Source organism: Sciurus carolinensis, unplaced genomic scaffold (genome assembly GCF_902686445.1).
Source record: "Sciurus carolinensis unplaced genomic scaffold, mSciCar1.2, whole genome shotgun sequence".
Lineage (NCBI taxonomy): Eukaryota > Metazoa > Chordata > Mammalia > Rodentia > Sciuridae > Sciurus > Sciurus carolinensis.
The window spans coordinates 880,559-897,411 of NW_025920173.1; the positions used below are offsets into that span (position 1 = coordinate 880,559).

General features: G+C 45.3%; 1 pseudogene; it reads right to left on the reverse strand.

Moving 5' to 3' along the window:
- Positions 1-12,263, reverse strand: part of LOC124974764 (probable RNA-binding protein 19) — a 28,094-nt pseudogene extending 15,831 nt beyond the window's left edge.
- Between the last annotated feature and the right edge of the window lie 4,590 nt (positions 12,264-16,853).

Genomic DNA, 16,853 nt, shown 5'->3' on the forward strand with positions numbered 1-16,853 from the left:
CCCTTCCTTACCTCTAACCCTCTACATCTTCAAGGGAAAATCTCTTCTCACAGGCCTCCTGGTGCAAGAAGGGGAACCCATCCATTGGATTCACCTGTCGGTTGGGGGAATATCCCGAGTCTATGCCAGTTTGGATCAACTTGCAGATTGCATTATGAAAGGAAGGGACCTATCTCTCCGCCTTTTTGGTCATCAGCCCCATGCACTTATTGTCCCTTTTTGGCTAGCTGATTTTACCTGGATACAAAGAAACAACAACTGCATTGCAATCTCCATGGAAGGATTCTTTGGACAGGTTGATTGCCACTATGGCCCCTATAAATGGATGAGCTCTTTTTCACCATTGGATTGGGCACCACCCAGACAGTTTTTACTGGAAGCTAACCCCTCCTATCCCACCGTTTTCTCAGATGGAGAAAAAGGAGGAGCAGAAATAGTCATTTTTCCACCTTTCATGCAGGGTAACGAGAATCCCAAAACAATCATCCATGAGATACAAGGTTCAGAGCAATTCAAGGAGTTCTATGCTATCGTCCTAGCCCTAAGTGGAATACAGGAGGCATTCAACTTATTTACTGATAGCCTCTATGTTGCTAACCTACTCCCCAACCTTCCCTGGTCTTATATTAAACTTGATGATAATCCCATTACCCCTTTAATGATTCAAGCAAGGAACCTATTAAAACTAAGAACCAAACCTATGTTCCTGCAAAACCTTTGGGGACACCAACGTCTCCCCGGCATCCTATCTAAAGTTAATGCCCTTGCTGATTCCTTAGCATCCACCCTTCAGACTTATTCTGTCCAGGAGGAAGCTACCGCCTTTCATGAACTTACTCATGTTAACTGGCGAGGCTTACACCACAGATACCCTCAGGTACCCATTAAGGAACTCAAAAAGATTATCTGAACATGTAAATCTTGTTCACCTTTTCTACAAGTACCTCCCTTGCAAGAAGCTGGAGTCAATCCCCGTGTATTAGCACCTAACCATCTGTGGCAAACAGATGTCACTCATTATACTCCTTTTGGAAAGCTCAAATACATCTTTGTAAATATTGATACCTTCTCACATGCCTGCTGGGCCACAGCCCAGGCTGGGGAAAAGACAAAACATGCTATAAGCAATTTGCTACAATGTTTTGCCATTCTTGGCCTCCCTAAACAACTCAAGACTGATAACGGCCCTTGCTTTGCCAGTAAATCATTCTCCACATTTGTAGAGCGCTGGAGCATCCAGTATAATACAGGTATACCCCATAATCCCACTGGTCAAGCAATTGTTGAACGACAGAACAGAACCTTAAAAACCCAACTAACAAAACAAAAATCAATTATGGATGGCACTATGTAGTTTAAATATTTTAAATTTTTCCAAAAATGATCATCTCTATCTATTCCAAAAGCATTGGACAGCCACAATAAAATATCACACAATTAAATTTCGATGGAAGGACCCTCTCACAGGGGCCTGGAGAGGTCCTGACCCTCTCCTGACTGTTGGAAGGGGGTTTGGATGTGTATTTCCTGTTGATGAGGACAAGCCCATTTGGGTCCCTGCAAAGAACATCAAATATCACCCCCCCCAAATGACGTCCTCCCCTCACAAAATGGTAATACTGACCCAAGGAGTTCCACCTCTTGAGGTATGGTATTCTCTTGTCTTTGACAGGTATGCAAAAACCTTGGTAGACTCTTTGCCTCATCATCACCAGACTATTCATCATCTCTCTGTTGGTGTTCATTAGTGCAACCATCATCCAAGCTTTCTTGGAGCACCTGGAGCTATACCATAAGTATCAAAAACATACTAAACCCTAAATCCCTCAGCTTACCATGGGACCTTTACTTCCCCTTATGATCCTCGTGATCATATATGAGCCCCTGATTCAAGCTAGTCTTTATTATCATTTTAAAAACCCATGTCAGGATTGCCTGATTGTTTCCTCTCTACCTACTCGTTGCTATATATCAAAAAAGTCCTACCAACCTTCTCATTCATTCCCTCACGGTAAATGGGCTGCCACAGTTCTTTGATCAGGGTGTCAGCATGTTAAAGTAGGTGACAATGCCTGCTGGGCTAAGCTGGCTCCCATTCCCCCTCAACCTTCAGGACCCCATCTTGTCCTGAAGCATTAACTCTTACTACACCTTTATGCCAGCCTTTTGCTATGAAGAGGCTCAACAATGTTTGCACTCATCAGGCATAGTGCTTTGGACTAGTGTATCCTCTGGGTCAAATGGAGGTATTGGCCAACAATGCCCCAGTGAAAAATTCCAAACCATGTGCTGGACCCACCTCCCTCAAGCAGGAATGAGTGACGGGGGAGGAGTGCAAGAATGGGCACATTCAAAAGTTCATACAAAAGTTAGTGGGTCCCAGTCCTTTCCCTGTCTATCACCCCTTAGCCCTGCCCGCATTGAAAGGAGAACTTGGTCTTGACCCGGGTGGGAACTTAAAACCTCCTGCAAGCCACTTTTTTGCTCTTGAACCTCACCAATCCTCCCCTTGCTGATGACTGCTGGTTGTGGCTTCGTAATGGGCCCCTTCGGGCCACTGCTCTCTTGGTAAATGGATCCTCAGACTTTACATCTTCCCCCCCAACCCACAGGTATTTCTTCCTTTCCTTAATAACGCTCAGGTGAACTGTTACCTTCCCACATGTCACTCTAATACATCTGAAAATATGGGAACCCTTAACCCCTTGGTGTGTGCACAGAACATCACTATTGTGCACTCAGAAAAGCCTATATGCACCCCAAATGGAACAGTCTTTTTCTGTGGAGGCCTTGCCTCTAATGTTCTCCCCAGTAACTGGATGGGGCTATGTGCACTTGCACTCTTATTTACAGACATCAATACCCTCCCCAACAATCAATCTTTACCCATACCACTGATGGAACACTTCAATCCTTGACCCAAAAGAGCTATTCAATCCCTCCCCTTGCTCCTTGGGATAGGAGTAGCCACTGGAATTGGAGCCGGAGTTTCCAGCCTAAGCACCTCTCTTACCCTATATAATAAACTTTCACAACAATTAATAGATGACATGCAATCAGTGGCTAGTACAATCTTAGACCTACAGGCACAATTAAGATTCCCTTGCAGCAGTGGTCCTACAACATGGAAGAGGATTAGATTTACTAACTGCCAGGGAAGAAGGGCTTTGCTTGTTTCTTCAGAAGGAATGCTGCTTTTATGCCAATTCGTCCACAATTGTCCATGACAAGGTCAAACAACTGCAAGAAAATCTGGAAAAATGGCATACCGAGCTTCAATCTAGCTTCTTCTGGACGGGCTTACATGGCTGGCTTCCTTACTTACTTCCCCTGCTTGGTCCCCTTTTCCTTTTCCTTATGGCACTTATATTTGGCCCCTGCATTTTCAATAAGGTCATACAGCTCATACAGAAACGTTTGGAGGCAGTGCAATTAATGAATGTCCAAGTACAATACCAACTGGTTATTGCCGCTTGATGCCGCTTGCCGCTTGCCGCCGACCAGCGGGACAAATGACACATACACTGCAGAGGTTCATGAAGCAGCTTCCGCTTTATTCAGATAACACCCTCAATATATAAGTAGTCTCATGCATAAGCAATTGTAATCAGATATGTCTATCCAATCTTATTAAAGGTTAAGCAATCACGAGCTCAAGCATACATGTAAGATATATCTGTCCACGTGCTAGGTGGCTGAACTAATTATCATACAGCCAATGGTAAATGCTTCCTATTTTTCTCAAGGTACATTCAGCACACCGTTTGGCTCTCTACCAGTCGCCATCTTTGGATGCATGTGGCGTAACCCTGGACCCCGGGTCTCGCCTGCCACATTTCCCCCTTTCTGTTTATAAAAGAGACCGTGCCTGTCTTAGGTTGTCCACGGCAGAGCAACATCCTTACCCGTCATTGGACAATGAGGCTCTAGCCCTCATTTCCTGTCTTAGGTTGGTATGAGCTCCCCATGAATCTTACCCATCTTTGACTACCGGTCTAGCACATTTAATCAGACTTGGGGGGAAGAGCCAGCATCAATTGCGATGAGAGCTTGGCAAATAATGGCTGTTTCTCTTGCGCCGATGTATACGTGTTTTGCATAAACACTATATGCACAGAACAAATACAACACACAATAGACCTCCCACGGACAAAAACCCAAACCATTCTTTTCCCCATTGAACAGTGAACTAAAGAAATGTGGCCAATTGTTGTAAATAATAGAAGAGTTGGTAAGGGGTACAGGATAGGGCCATGTCTTTACTCTCCCCCATAGTTCACGTGAGTCTCCTCCATTAACTTAGTGAGAAATCACCAGCACCAGCAGCGGAAGAAGCCTCCTCATCTTCTTCCTGTTTTGGGGTCTCTGTTGAGGACTTGACCAATCTCTCTGGCACCCAAATTGGCGATTGTAGGTCCTGTGGGAAAACACAATCAGACCCTCGGGTCCAGATTAATACTGGATCCGGGCCTTTCCATTGTCCCGATAGAATGTCCATCCAGAGCACTTGAGGTAGATGTTTTTTATTAGGCTCTGAATGACGATCAGCCCTCAGAATCGAGATTTAAAAAATTTAAGGTGAACAAAGCAACAGATAATTTGTCTTTTGGGGATCTGTATGATGCCCCTATTCCCCTTTTTTGTTTAAAAAGCATGTTTTTAAGCGTTAAATGGACATGCTCAACAATGCTTTGTCCAGTAGGATTACAGGGAATTCCTGTGACATGTTGAATACCAAAGGTGGAAAGGGATACTTTTAACACCCTAAGGACTGCCTGTTGAAGTGGCCAGGCTTTGGGCCATTCTGTAATTTTGATAATACTTTTGTCACTCCCAGTATCTAATTAGCCCTCAAAACTTTTGCCTTCTATCACTAACTTTGTCATAGGTCTATCTTTTAAATCCAATGTTAATATGACCATATTTTGGCCAGTAGAACCTAATCCTTTATTTCCCCTAATAATATTCTTTGATGGATATTGATCATGGCAGCTGGGTAAGACCAACATTTGTGCTATGCGATCACCCTGAGCTATTATTGCTACACCTCTTGGTGAAGAAGCAAGGATTTTTATTTCTCCTGTAAAATCAGGGTCTATAACTCCAGGGACAATATTTAACCCATTTAAAGCAGAAGAAATCCTCCCCAGAACTAGTCCTACTGTTCCTAAATGTACCGACAACCGAAGTTGGTATTGGTTGTACTCCCATCTCTGGAGTTAATATTGCTCTGGCCTGAGGCACAGAGATTTGAACATCTACTTTCTCTTTCAGAAGCTTGACTTGATTGTTCTTCTTTTACAGTTTCTAATATCTTTTCCCCTTCTCTTAACCGTTCTTGAAATTTTGGTTTTTTGGAAGTCAGACAGAAATGAACTAATGTCCATATCACCACCACAACAACGAACAGAAATGAAACAAGAAAAGGTAACACAAATAACACCTTACACATATTCATTTACTTACAAGACTTCTTTGCTGTCTCTTGGGACAGCCTTTCATTACATTCCCTCTCTAGGGGAATCTTCCGTTAAAACCTTAAGGCCATCGTTTCCTCAAATAGGGAAACCTTCACATTAATTACGCTAGCAAAACTGTCTTTTACTTACCTGAGCGCTCACCATTCCCAGTACGGGCCGCCACTTGACATTTGCCGCTGCTTGCCACTTGCCGCCGACTTGCGCGACAAATGACATGTACACTACACAGGTTCATGAAGCAGTTTCCACTTTATTCAGATAACACCCTCAATATATAAGTAGTCTCATACATAAGCAATTGTAACCAGATATGTCCATCCAATCCTATTAAAGGTCAAGCAATCACGAGCTCAAGCATACATGTAAGATATATCTGTCCTTGCGCTAGGTGGCTGAACTAATTATCATACAGCCAATGGTAAATGTTTCCTGTTTTTCTCAAGGTGCATTCAGCAAGCCCTTTGGCTCTCTGCCAGTCGCCATCTTTGGATGCATGTGGCGTAACCCTGGACCCCGGGTCTCGCCCGCCACAATTATGAGGAGGCATATGATGATGATGCAAGGTTGACCCCGGAGAACCCTTGAGCCAATGACGGGTAAGATCCCAGATTTGCTGGGACAACTTAAGACAGGCTGGAGATGAGCCCTCCCCCAGAGCTGTTGAAGTGCTGTGGAGTACTCAAAGATGGGTAAGATCTCTAAAAGAGGAGACAACCTAAGACAGAAACTCCACCTTCCAACTGGCTCCAGGGGGGGGTTAACAAAACAAAAAGGGGGAATTATAGGGGACACACCCTATAATGGCGACTGCACCCTCATGGCGACCCCTTCCTCATACGTGGCACTGCCTGACTCACCAACAGTTTACTCGGATTTGCTTGTACTGCCGCCCTCCCCTGGAACCTGGAAAGTATGTTCTTACCCAGCAACCAGTTATGTGTAACTCCCTGGTTGGCCTGCTTATCTCCACCCCCTACTGTCAGGGATTGGTTAGCAGTAGTTCCACAAACATGATCAGCTCATGCTTGCCATATAGTCCTATGGAACTTTCCCCTCTGTGAATCCCTCATGCCTTGCTAACTTTTAAGCTAATTGGCTCCCACCTAGCCCCCACCCTACATAAAAGCTGTATAACTTCCTCAATAAATGAGTTCCTGCTTTTCCACGTGCGCTGACAGACCTCCCAGCTCTGGTGTGATTCTTTAGCCGCTGACACTCATCATCCTGCTCGGCCCCATATTCTCCTTTGGGTGGGCCCTAAGGAGATACATCGGACCTTGTTGCTCAACAGGGAGCAACAAACAGTGTGTTCCAGTTGTGGGAGCTGAGGGCAGGGGCAGAGAAGGACAGGCCACACTGGGACCCATGGACACTCTCTTGCAGACACATAGCCTGTCATAAGCCTCCCCGCCTTCCTAGCCCTCCCACCAGCTCGCCTGTCCTGGGTGGGTTCCCCACCCACAGGCAGAAGGGCTGCCAGATCCAAACTCTGGCAGTGTCAGCAGCCAGCCTGTGCAGGGCCCAGCAGGTGGCAACTGTCCACTCAGCAGACACGATACCACAGAGCATAAGTGAGCTCAGCACAGCTCTTCCCTCTACAGTGAGGAAGTGGGCTCAAAGGTGAGGATGAACCTCAAGCTATAGAGCAAAAGGGACCAGGCAGCCTGGAAAAGTGGAGAGAGTGGCAGAACCTGGGCGGGGCTGGCAAGGACCTGGAGCTGCTGGCTTTGTCCTTGGACACCTTCTTCTTCTTGAGGAAGAGCAGGGGGTGTTGGCATCCTCACTGGCTTCCTACCTGATGTTGGACGGCAGCATGTGCAGCATCCTGCCCTGTGGGAACAGGGGGAGAAGCGGGCAAGCTGCCCTCCCACCCTCCAGCCCTGCACTCCAGTGGGGCCTCCTGTCTAGTGGGGCCTCCTGTCCTAAACAAGTTGGACCCAGGGCCAGACCTAGAGGAGGACAGGGACGGCAGACAGAGCAGACACATGGTTACTCTCGGTCAGCTGGTGCTGGGGTCCCCGACACGGCCATGCTAAGGGAAAGGTGCCCCTCTGTGACACCCCACAGTCCCTCACACTGCACCCCCAGGCCCTGCACAGGGAGAACGTGAGCAGCTGTGGGTAGGGCAGTTTTGGCCTGGAGCCCACAAGGTCCATATGCTGTGAATGAAGGTGCACTGGAGGGAAGGTGGCCTGGGCACATTCCAAGGTGACCCTGAAGAGAAGAGTTCCCTGCATTCCACAGGGCCATCCCTCCTCTGACACCAGACTCGGCAACCTGGCAGGCTCATGAGCAACCTCACCTGGAACACCTGCCTGTTCACTGCCGCATGGGCCTTCACCGCATGCTCGGGGAACATGAAGGTGATGAAGACAAAGCCTTTGAGTTTCTTGTTCAGGCTGTTGTTGGGGTAGTGGAGCTCTGACAGGGGACCTGAGGACAGGAGAGCATCAGTTGCCTGTGTTGGAGTTGGGCCCAAACTCGGGGGGAAGTGCCAGGCACTAAGCGTCGACCACACTAACACAGAACAGCTGCTGTGCACTAGCCACATCCACTCAGTACGAGGGAAGGACTGCATCTGCCAGCCACGAGGCCCACCTCCAGGTAAAGGGTGTCATTTCCCAGTCCCATTGCGCCCACCCTGAGGGAAGAGAGGAGGAAGGTGCTGGGCTGCACCTGGCTCCACGGCCTGCTGCGCACAGCCTGTCCTGGGCAATGGCCTCGCCCACACAGGCCTCCTCCTCTCGCCTGTGAATGGCACAACAGTTGCCCCACACACAGTGGCCTCGAGGGTCCAAGAGTTAGTGTGTCGTCACGACCCAGGGCCTGCTGCAGTTAGTGCCACGTAAGTGTTCATAATACTGTCCCTCTCAAAGGACACTGTCTGTAGTGGTTCCACTCTGAACACCAGGAGCAGCCACATCCCAAATGGATACCTGCAGTCCATGGTCAAGCCCCCTCCCATCCACCCAGTACTGCCATGTGGCCAAGGCACCAGCCCATGTGAGGACCTGGGGAATAGGACAGCATGGACAGACCTTCAGGTCCCATCACCTGGCCTGCAAGCAGGTTCCACTTGGGACCTCTGAGCTGTCCTTGGCCCAAGCCACACACACACAGCCTCGCTGATCCTCCACACCCAGGCCAGCCTCCCGGGAGATAAAGGCACCAGTAGCATCTCCAGAGCACAGATTCACCTGCGCTGTGAGCCCACCTTCCTCCCCTTGACAAACAGCCTCTGTGACCAAGCTCAACTACAGGCCTGCAAGTTCCCAGTCCAAGAAGAAACAGCGGCAAAACCAAAAACAACCCTGACTGTTGCCTCTTCTCGGAAGCTCGGTTTGCTTGGGAAGACTTGAGAAAGAAAAGCATTCCCAGGCAGGAGCATGGTAGGAGGGGAGGGTTGGGCAGCTACTGAATTCCAACACCAGAAGCCAAAGAATCTCAGGAAAATGCCTCCATCGCTCCTGCTCTGCATTTGGATGGTGAGATCTAAGGAATCAAGTTCTGTGGGGCATACTGGGTGTGCCTGTGGTCCCAGCAACTTGGGAGGCTGAGGTAGGATGATCAAGGCCAGCCTCGTGGACTTACCAAGACAGTCTCGAATTAAAAAATAAAAAAAAACTGGGGATGTAGCTTGGTGGCAGAGTGACCCTGGGTTCAATCCCCAGCACCATTAAAAAAAAAAAAAAAAAAAAAAAGAAATCCAAGTTCAATTTCAGAAAGCAAAAGATGCCACTGGATCTGCAGTGGGGACAGCAAGCCCTGTTTTCAGATGAGGAGACCAGCTGGAGCCACTGCCCAAGGTCAAGAGCGAGTGGGAGGCAGACGGGGCCAACCCAGCCAAGTGGGAGCCAGGCACAGCAGGGGCCTACACATGCGGCCAGGAGCGGAGCCCTACCGTAGGAGGAGAAGAGCCCCTCCAGGTCCTCCTTGGTGCTGGTGTAGAGCAGGTTGTACACAAAGAGCCTCCCAGAGTCAGCCAGGTCCTCCTCCTCCTCGTCTTTCCGGAGCATCCGGCCTTGCCAGGGCTGCACACTGTTCTGCAGGGTCCCCTTGGCTGTGGGCACATGCTTCTCCCTGAACACCTCGATGTAGCGTCCACCTACAGGAGGAGAGGGTCAGGGCTCTGGGGAGCCTGGGACTTGACACACCTGACTGGGGACCCAGGCCCTGGCTGCAGGCTGCCAGATGCTCCAGCTGGGAAAGGTGATGGACCCGGTAGCAGGCTCTGTAACAGGGCAGCAGCCTGAGCCCCCGGGGCCTCACCCAGCCTGCCAGTATGGCCTCAGCCCTTGGAGTCTGCTCCCACTGTCCCAGGTCAAGTGACAGGTCCTCTGAACTCTGAGCCCACTCTGGCACTGCTGGTGGCTCTGCCTTGGGAAAGATCTCATGTGACAGCCCGACCCTGAACAAAGGCAGGTTGCAAAAACCACCCTGCATGTGTAAGGAGGCTGCAGGGATGGCCTGCTTCCGCCCACACCACCAGAGCTTGATGGATACCTTCCCTTGACCTGCCAGCAGGACTCCCAGGGACCCCAGTCTACCCTGACACAACGCATCTCCAGGAGTCCGTGGCTGGGTCCAATTGCCATTCGTGCCAGAGAGGGTGGAGGACCATGTCCCAGCTCAGGGAAGGTGCCCTTGCTGCACTCCCACCAAACCCGCCCAGAGGCCAGAGTCTGCTCCAAGAGACCTAGTAGTCGCCTTGCCGGAGACCTGCCTCCTCCAACCCCAACCCTCACCACTGCCCTGACCACCCCATACTGCCAGGGCCATGTGCCCACTCATGGGCTCTGGCGCTGCCTGCCTCTCCACAGCCCCTCTGTTTGCTGCTGTACCCTCAGTGCCCGCAGTGTCAGGTGGGAGGGAAGCCTTGGCACAGACGTACATGAAGGAGCCCACAAAGGAACAAGGAGCCTGAGGGGCCCTGCCAGTGCCCCCTTACCCATGTATGCCCTGTCGCACTTCAGGGATTTCTTCACTTCCTCTTTACTGCTGAAATTCACAAAGACGTACCCTGAGGGGGACCAGGACAGAGGTAACTGCAGGCCCTGCAGACACAGGGAGTCACTGGGGACACTGCACCTGGCTCAGGGCAGAGGCTTGAAGCCTCCAAAGCACACCTGCCTCCCTCCCCACCAGGCCAAACTCCCTTTTGAGGAGCCCTCCGCACCAGCCTGTCTTGGTGGGCAAAGGAGCCAGATGCCAGGAGTCAGAAACAAGGGCCTTTCTGCCTCCCTCTCAGCCTCAGCCCTTCCCTGACCAGGTTCTGCAAAGGAGAAATGCTCATGATGGCCCCTTGACCCAACCTAGCACTGGGGGGCTGGACTCTGCCACCACCCTCCCAGCGCCAACTTCCCTCCAACCATGCCCCCTGCCTCTGGGCAGCCAGATCCAGGGCTCCAAGGCCAGGGGTGGAGGCTCACTGCCAGAGAGGACACCCGGGGGCAGCACCACGCATGCTCAGAGTAAAGTGCTGCCCGCCAACACCACTCCTGGGGAGCAACAGAGGCGGTGACTCACACAGCTCCAGCAGGTGGGGGGTCTTTCCTAATCATGGGGGGCCTCCACAGCCTCAGCCTCATGAGGCCTCTACCCATGGAGCCTCAGAGCAGCACCCTGTCTACCCCACCATCTTCTGCCAGCATGAACTCAGCCCAGCAAACCCAGGACTGCTGGCCTCTATCTAAACAGATGGGGGAACCTGCCAGAAGAGTGGAGGCTGGGCAAGGAGAGACAGGTGAAGATTCTGACACTGTCCACCAGGCTGCCAGTGGCAGGAAGGAGGCCATCAGAGTTGTGTCCTGACCAGGGTAGAGTGAGGACTGCCACCAGGAAAGGAGACATGCCCTGCCCTGTGCTGGCCTCCCTGACTCGGCCCAGCTCCCAGACCTCACCCGTCTTGTTCCCATGCGAGTTCCTCACTATCCGAATGGCCACTGGCTTCATGGGCACCAGGAATTCCATGACATTCTTCAGAAGTTTGGCACCTGATCAAAAAAAAATGCCACCCAATAAAGAGAGGAGGGGCAAAATACTGAATCAGAAAACAAAACAGGGCGATTACGGTTCTGCTTTCAGTTATACTCATCTTTCCTCCATTGTAAAATAGAAGACTTGGAAAATAGAGATCAGAGATGACGTTTTTTGAGGTTTCTTTTCTTTTTTCTTCTTTTATACTTGGGGCCAAATCTAGCTTTTCTCACATCACTTTACAGCATAGATATCTGTCCATGACACTTCACGTTGTAAGGAGATTCCCATGTTCTTAACCATTCCCTTCTCTGGATGTGTGTATAACGTAAACAGATATTTCAAAAAATTCGTGAACAGGCAGGGTGTGAAATCATGGAAATGCTGAAAAGTGCAAATCAGAAAACAAAACCAACTCCTAATTCCAAGGGCCAGCTCTCCCTTCCTGGCTCCTTCTACAAAATAAAAGCAGTGACACCAGTTTTAATCTGGGCCCTGGGTGCTCAGAGGCCCACACCCTGAGTAGCCTGTGATGCCAGCCACCAGACGAAACTAAAAAGCATTCCAAACAAATGAAGAAGTCCAGCAAAGTAGGGTTTTCACACTGCTGCTGCCAATTTCCTGATTATCATATTCTCTCTAGAAGCCAGGCCTCGTTTCTGGTGCCTGGTGGGACAGCCAGCAACTGCACCACATGTGGTCAGGTGTCTCTGGGGATGCATCTACCTGCTGTTCCACACCTGGCTTTTTCCACTTGCCACAGCACCCTGGGGTCCCTGTCACTGTGTTCTTCATGTGAAACCTCATGTTCCCCGTTTTAATGTGCCCTATGAGTTAACCCAGGCACTGGTGACATTTTGAGCTTGATGATTCTTTGTTGTGGGGGCTGTCCCGTGTGTGGCAGGGCATCTGGCAACAAGCAGGGTCTCTGCCCACTAGACGCCAGCAGCAGCCCCTTCAGAGGTGACAACCAAGTGTTCCTCTGGACATCGCCAGGTGTCCCACGGGAGTGGATCATTCCCTTCTGAGAATCATGGATACACGCCTTTCCTAGAAATGGAGCTTTGCTTTTCTGTTCTTATTGATTGACAATCTGTTATATATAATTCACTTTTGGAAATATTTGGATAGATTCTAGCTTTTTATTAAAATTACAAATAAAATTGCTGTGAATATTCCTGTACAAAGCTTTGCATACACGTAAGATTTGATTTTTTTTTCCTTACAGGGAAAATATCTCAGCTAAATGATATAGATTTCTTTGTAATCTGTGAGAAAACTGCCAACATTTCCAAAATGGTTGTATCCCTTCTCATTCACACTACTAGTATTTGAGAGCTCTACCGTCTCCATGAACTTGGCAAGTGATGACATTTATTGTAGTTTTGATTTGCATTTTTGCACAGAATAATAATATTGAGTACATTTTTTGTATCTGTGATTCATATAATTTCTTTGTAAATTGTTCATGTTATTGCCATTTAAAATTTTTCATTATTATGATCATTATTTTTGAGTTATTATCCTATATAACCTATTGCATAAATATGTGTGTGTGTGTGTGTGTGTGTGTGTGTTTAGTCATATTTCCATCGCTGTGATCAAAAGACCTGACAGAAAAACATCAAGGAGGAAGAGAAAGAAATGTATATTTGGCAATAGCAGTTTCAGAGGTCTCAGTCCTCTAAAGACATACAACGTGAGAACTGTAGGCAATAAAACTGTACTGTGTTTGTAATTCCTGCTAAATTAACACATTTTAGTTGCTCTTGTCACACAAACACAAAATGTGTGATAATGTAAGAGAGGACATATTAATTTGCTTCACAATAGTAAATATTTTGTTCTTACTTAATTGTGACCTCATCATAGCTACACACTTCTAACGAGTTACCACAGAGAACAAAGGAATGCAATTTAAATTTCTAGTGTGGGACTCTAATAAACACTACTCCAGGCATACAACTAAGGTTATGACAGCAATTAAAACTCAGCAGTCACAGCATGTACCCTCAACATGCTACAGTGAAAACAACATTTTAAGTGTGTGGTTTTCTCAAAAGTCATCATCCCAATCTAGTTGCAGAAAACCTCCAGACAAAGGACCATTCTATGGAATTCCTGACCAGTATTTCTAAAATATTCAGTCTTCAAAAACAAGAAAAAAAAATCCGAGGAACTATCAAAGAAAAGAGATACCTAAGGAGATACAATAATAAAATATGTTGACATTGTTGGGAGATGATTTATCACCATCAAAATGTAATTCCAGCATGTGGTGGTATTGGGAGGTGGAGCCAGGTATTGATCATGGGGATAGAGAAAGGATTGTTTCTCTTTTAGGATTAAAGTTTTTTACCATGGAGTGAGTTGTTTTAAAGTAAGTTTGACTTCCCTGACTTTCTCTTGATTCCCCTTCCACCATGATATCTTTGAAGCTGAGCAGATATTGTCCCCTGTTCTTAAACTGTCAGCCTCCAGGACTGTGAGCTGAATAAATCACTTTTCTTTATAAATCACTCAGTCTCAGATGTCCTGTTATAGCATTAAGAAATAGACTAAGTCATACCAAATGGTATCCTGAATAGGATACTGGAACATCAAAAGAATATTTAATTAAGAACTAAGAAAATTTTAATGAAGCTTCTACTTTGTCACTACTGATTTATTTGTGGAGCCAAAAGTGTCATACTAGCATAAATTGTTTAAAATAGAGAACATAGTGTGGGTTATGTGGAATTTTTTGCACTATATTTGCAAAAAATCTGTCTAAACTACTCCAAAGTTAAAAAAAAAACTTTCTTACATGAACGTAATTCCAAAATCTTAGTGTCCAATGTAGCTTAGAGTACCTGATTATCTTCTCAGGGAATTCTTTATAAATACTTGTCAGTTCTGCTAATATAGCAGTATATCTGACAGAAATTAATAAGTTAACTAATATTTGTGACTCAAAGGCTCAGCACAATTAATTAATGAGTTTAACAATTTATATTAGGAAAAATGGGTTACCAAGGAACAGAAAAACCCCTTGGTTTTAAAGCAAAATCTTTCTCTTTAAATATGAGTAAGGGAAAACATGAAATACAGATACAACTGAAAACTGCATTCCAAACCTGTGCTACATGGCAAAACATGCAGGAGTGTCTCCAAATAGGTGTGCATATTGTTTTGTTTCTATGGCATATTTTATATCTAACCTGTATTTTATGCATTGTGTATTAAAACATTATAAACCTCTATTCTTCTGATCTAAACAGTTCATTGTTGAAATATTCATCCCACACAAAGCAATATACAGACGCAATGTAATATGTATAAAAATATCAGTGAAATTTTTCACAGATATAGAACAAAAGATCCTAAAATGTCTATGAAACCACTTAAGACCCTGAATGACCAAAACATTCTGAGAAAGAAAAACAAGATGAATGCACTATACTTCCTGATTTAAAAATTACACTATGGATTATAAGAGTCTAAAAAATATTATATGTACTGTCACCAACATAAGACACATAGACTAGTAGAACAGAATAAATACCCCAGAATCAAACCAAAACACATAATGCCAACTAATATTCAGCCAGGACACAACAGAAAAAGGACTGTCTATTCCATCAAAGATTTTGGGGAAAACTGGATATCTACATTCAAAAGAAAGAAATTGGACCTATGTGTCATATTATACACAAAAATCAATTTGAAAAGGATAAAAGTCCTCCTAAATATAAGAGCCCAGACTGTAAAACCCATAGAAGGAAACAGGGCGACAATGCTCCTCAAATTGGCACTAGAAATAAAATTTGGGGGTAACAATGAGATCGCACCCTCTAGATTTAACAACTCAATAGTAGAAAAACAAATACCTGACTTAAAAATGGGATAAGGAGCTGAACAGACATTTGCCAAAAGAAGACATAAACATGTCCAATGGATACATGAAAAGGGGATCTGTGTCACTAATTTTCAGGAAAATGCAAATAACCACTATAAATATCACTTTACATTGTTAGCACAGTCTCTGGTAGGAATATTGCTCAATATATGTTAGCTCTCATTATGTGTAACACTTGAAGACCATTTCAAAACCATAATTGTAAAAATGGTAAGAAGATTTTAGAGAAATAAGAGGGGTGAGTGAAGCCTATAAATGCAAAATTTACTAATTTATGAAATACAGGACCTTCAGGGTGAGTTATATATTAAATGGCTCAATGATTTTTTTATAAAATTTAAGAAATAAAAATAGTAGAGTGAAATTATTTTTCAATATTGTTATTAAATGAAAAGAATAACTGGTTCCTCGTGAGTTACCTGAATTTTGTCAGACACATAAAATGTAGTCCTTTTAAATAAATGTAATAATGCTATAATTAATTTTATCAAAAAGGAAAGAATTTCCAGAGGTAATGACTACTTGCAGTATGATACGTTGTAATAGTTCATTTTAGCCTAACAATAGGTTGAACTTTACATAATAATCTAAGTTCTTATTTAGGGGCAGTAGTAGAAGTGTTCATATAAATAGCTCATCTGTGTCTTTTACACAGATAACATTAAAAATGATTTATTCTGCCTTCTATTCTTCCAGTAATTACACAAAGGCAGGGTTTGCCTTTTCTGATTACCTGAGCAGCCCACTTTTTATACAGACAGGGAGGATTAAATAATTTCCTTTTTTCTTCTGATTGAAGAAAAACCATAAATAAACTTCCTTCCAATTATGAAGAATATAAATTTTATAGGATTTAAAAGATCTGTGTATATAAGTATAGAACTATTTTGTGATCATTCTGATTTAATTTTTTTAGCTTTTTATAATGCAGTTCACATTTTTGAATGGAGCTACACATCATACATCAATCTCTAATGTATAAAAGAACAGCAAAATTTCCTTTGCCATAAGCTTTATGTTGATATAAAAAAATAAATGTTCATTACTTAAATCTTTGCTGCAAAATCTTCATTATTTACTTAAATCAAAACTATGTTTTATCAGCTATATTGTCATCATTTAGCTAGAATAAGAAAGTTTAGATTACACTAAAGTGAACCCTGTGTCTGATCCATCAGGCTATTTCTAGCAACAATCATAAACCCTACACAGTTCAGCTCCTATACTTTGAGTAGTTGCAGGTGAAATAGAGACACTGCACAAAGACAAAAGGAATCTGGAGAAATCTGAATTAATTTTATCATTGAATACTAACTCGGATTTTTGTTTATTAAAAAAAATCAAAGCTCACATTTTAATTTGTGATAATCCTCATGGCAGATTTTTAAAAATTGTTTAATTTCAATTAATTTTAAGATAGGTAGTATGCTGTACAAGGTTCACTGAATTATGTGCACAGTACCAGAATTATGTGCCTACTTTCTGTGGTGAATCTCTTC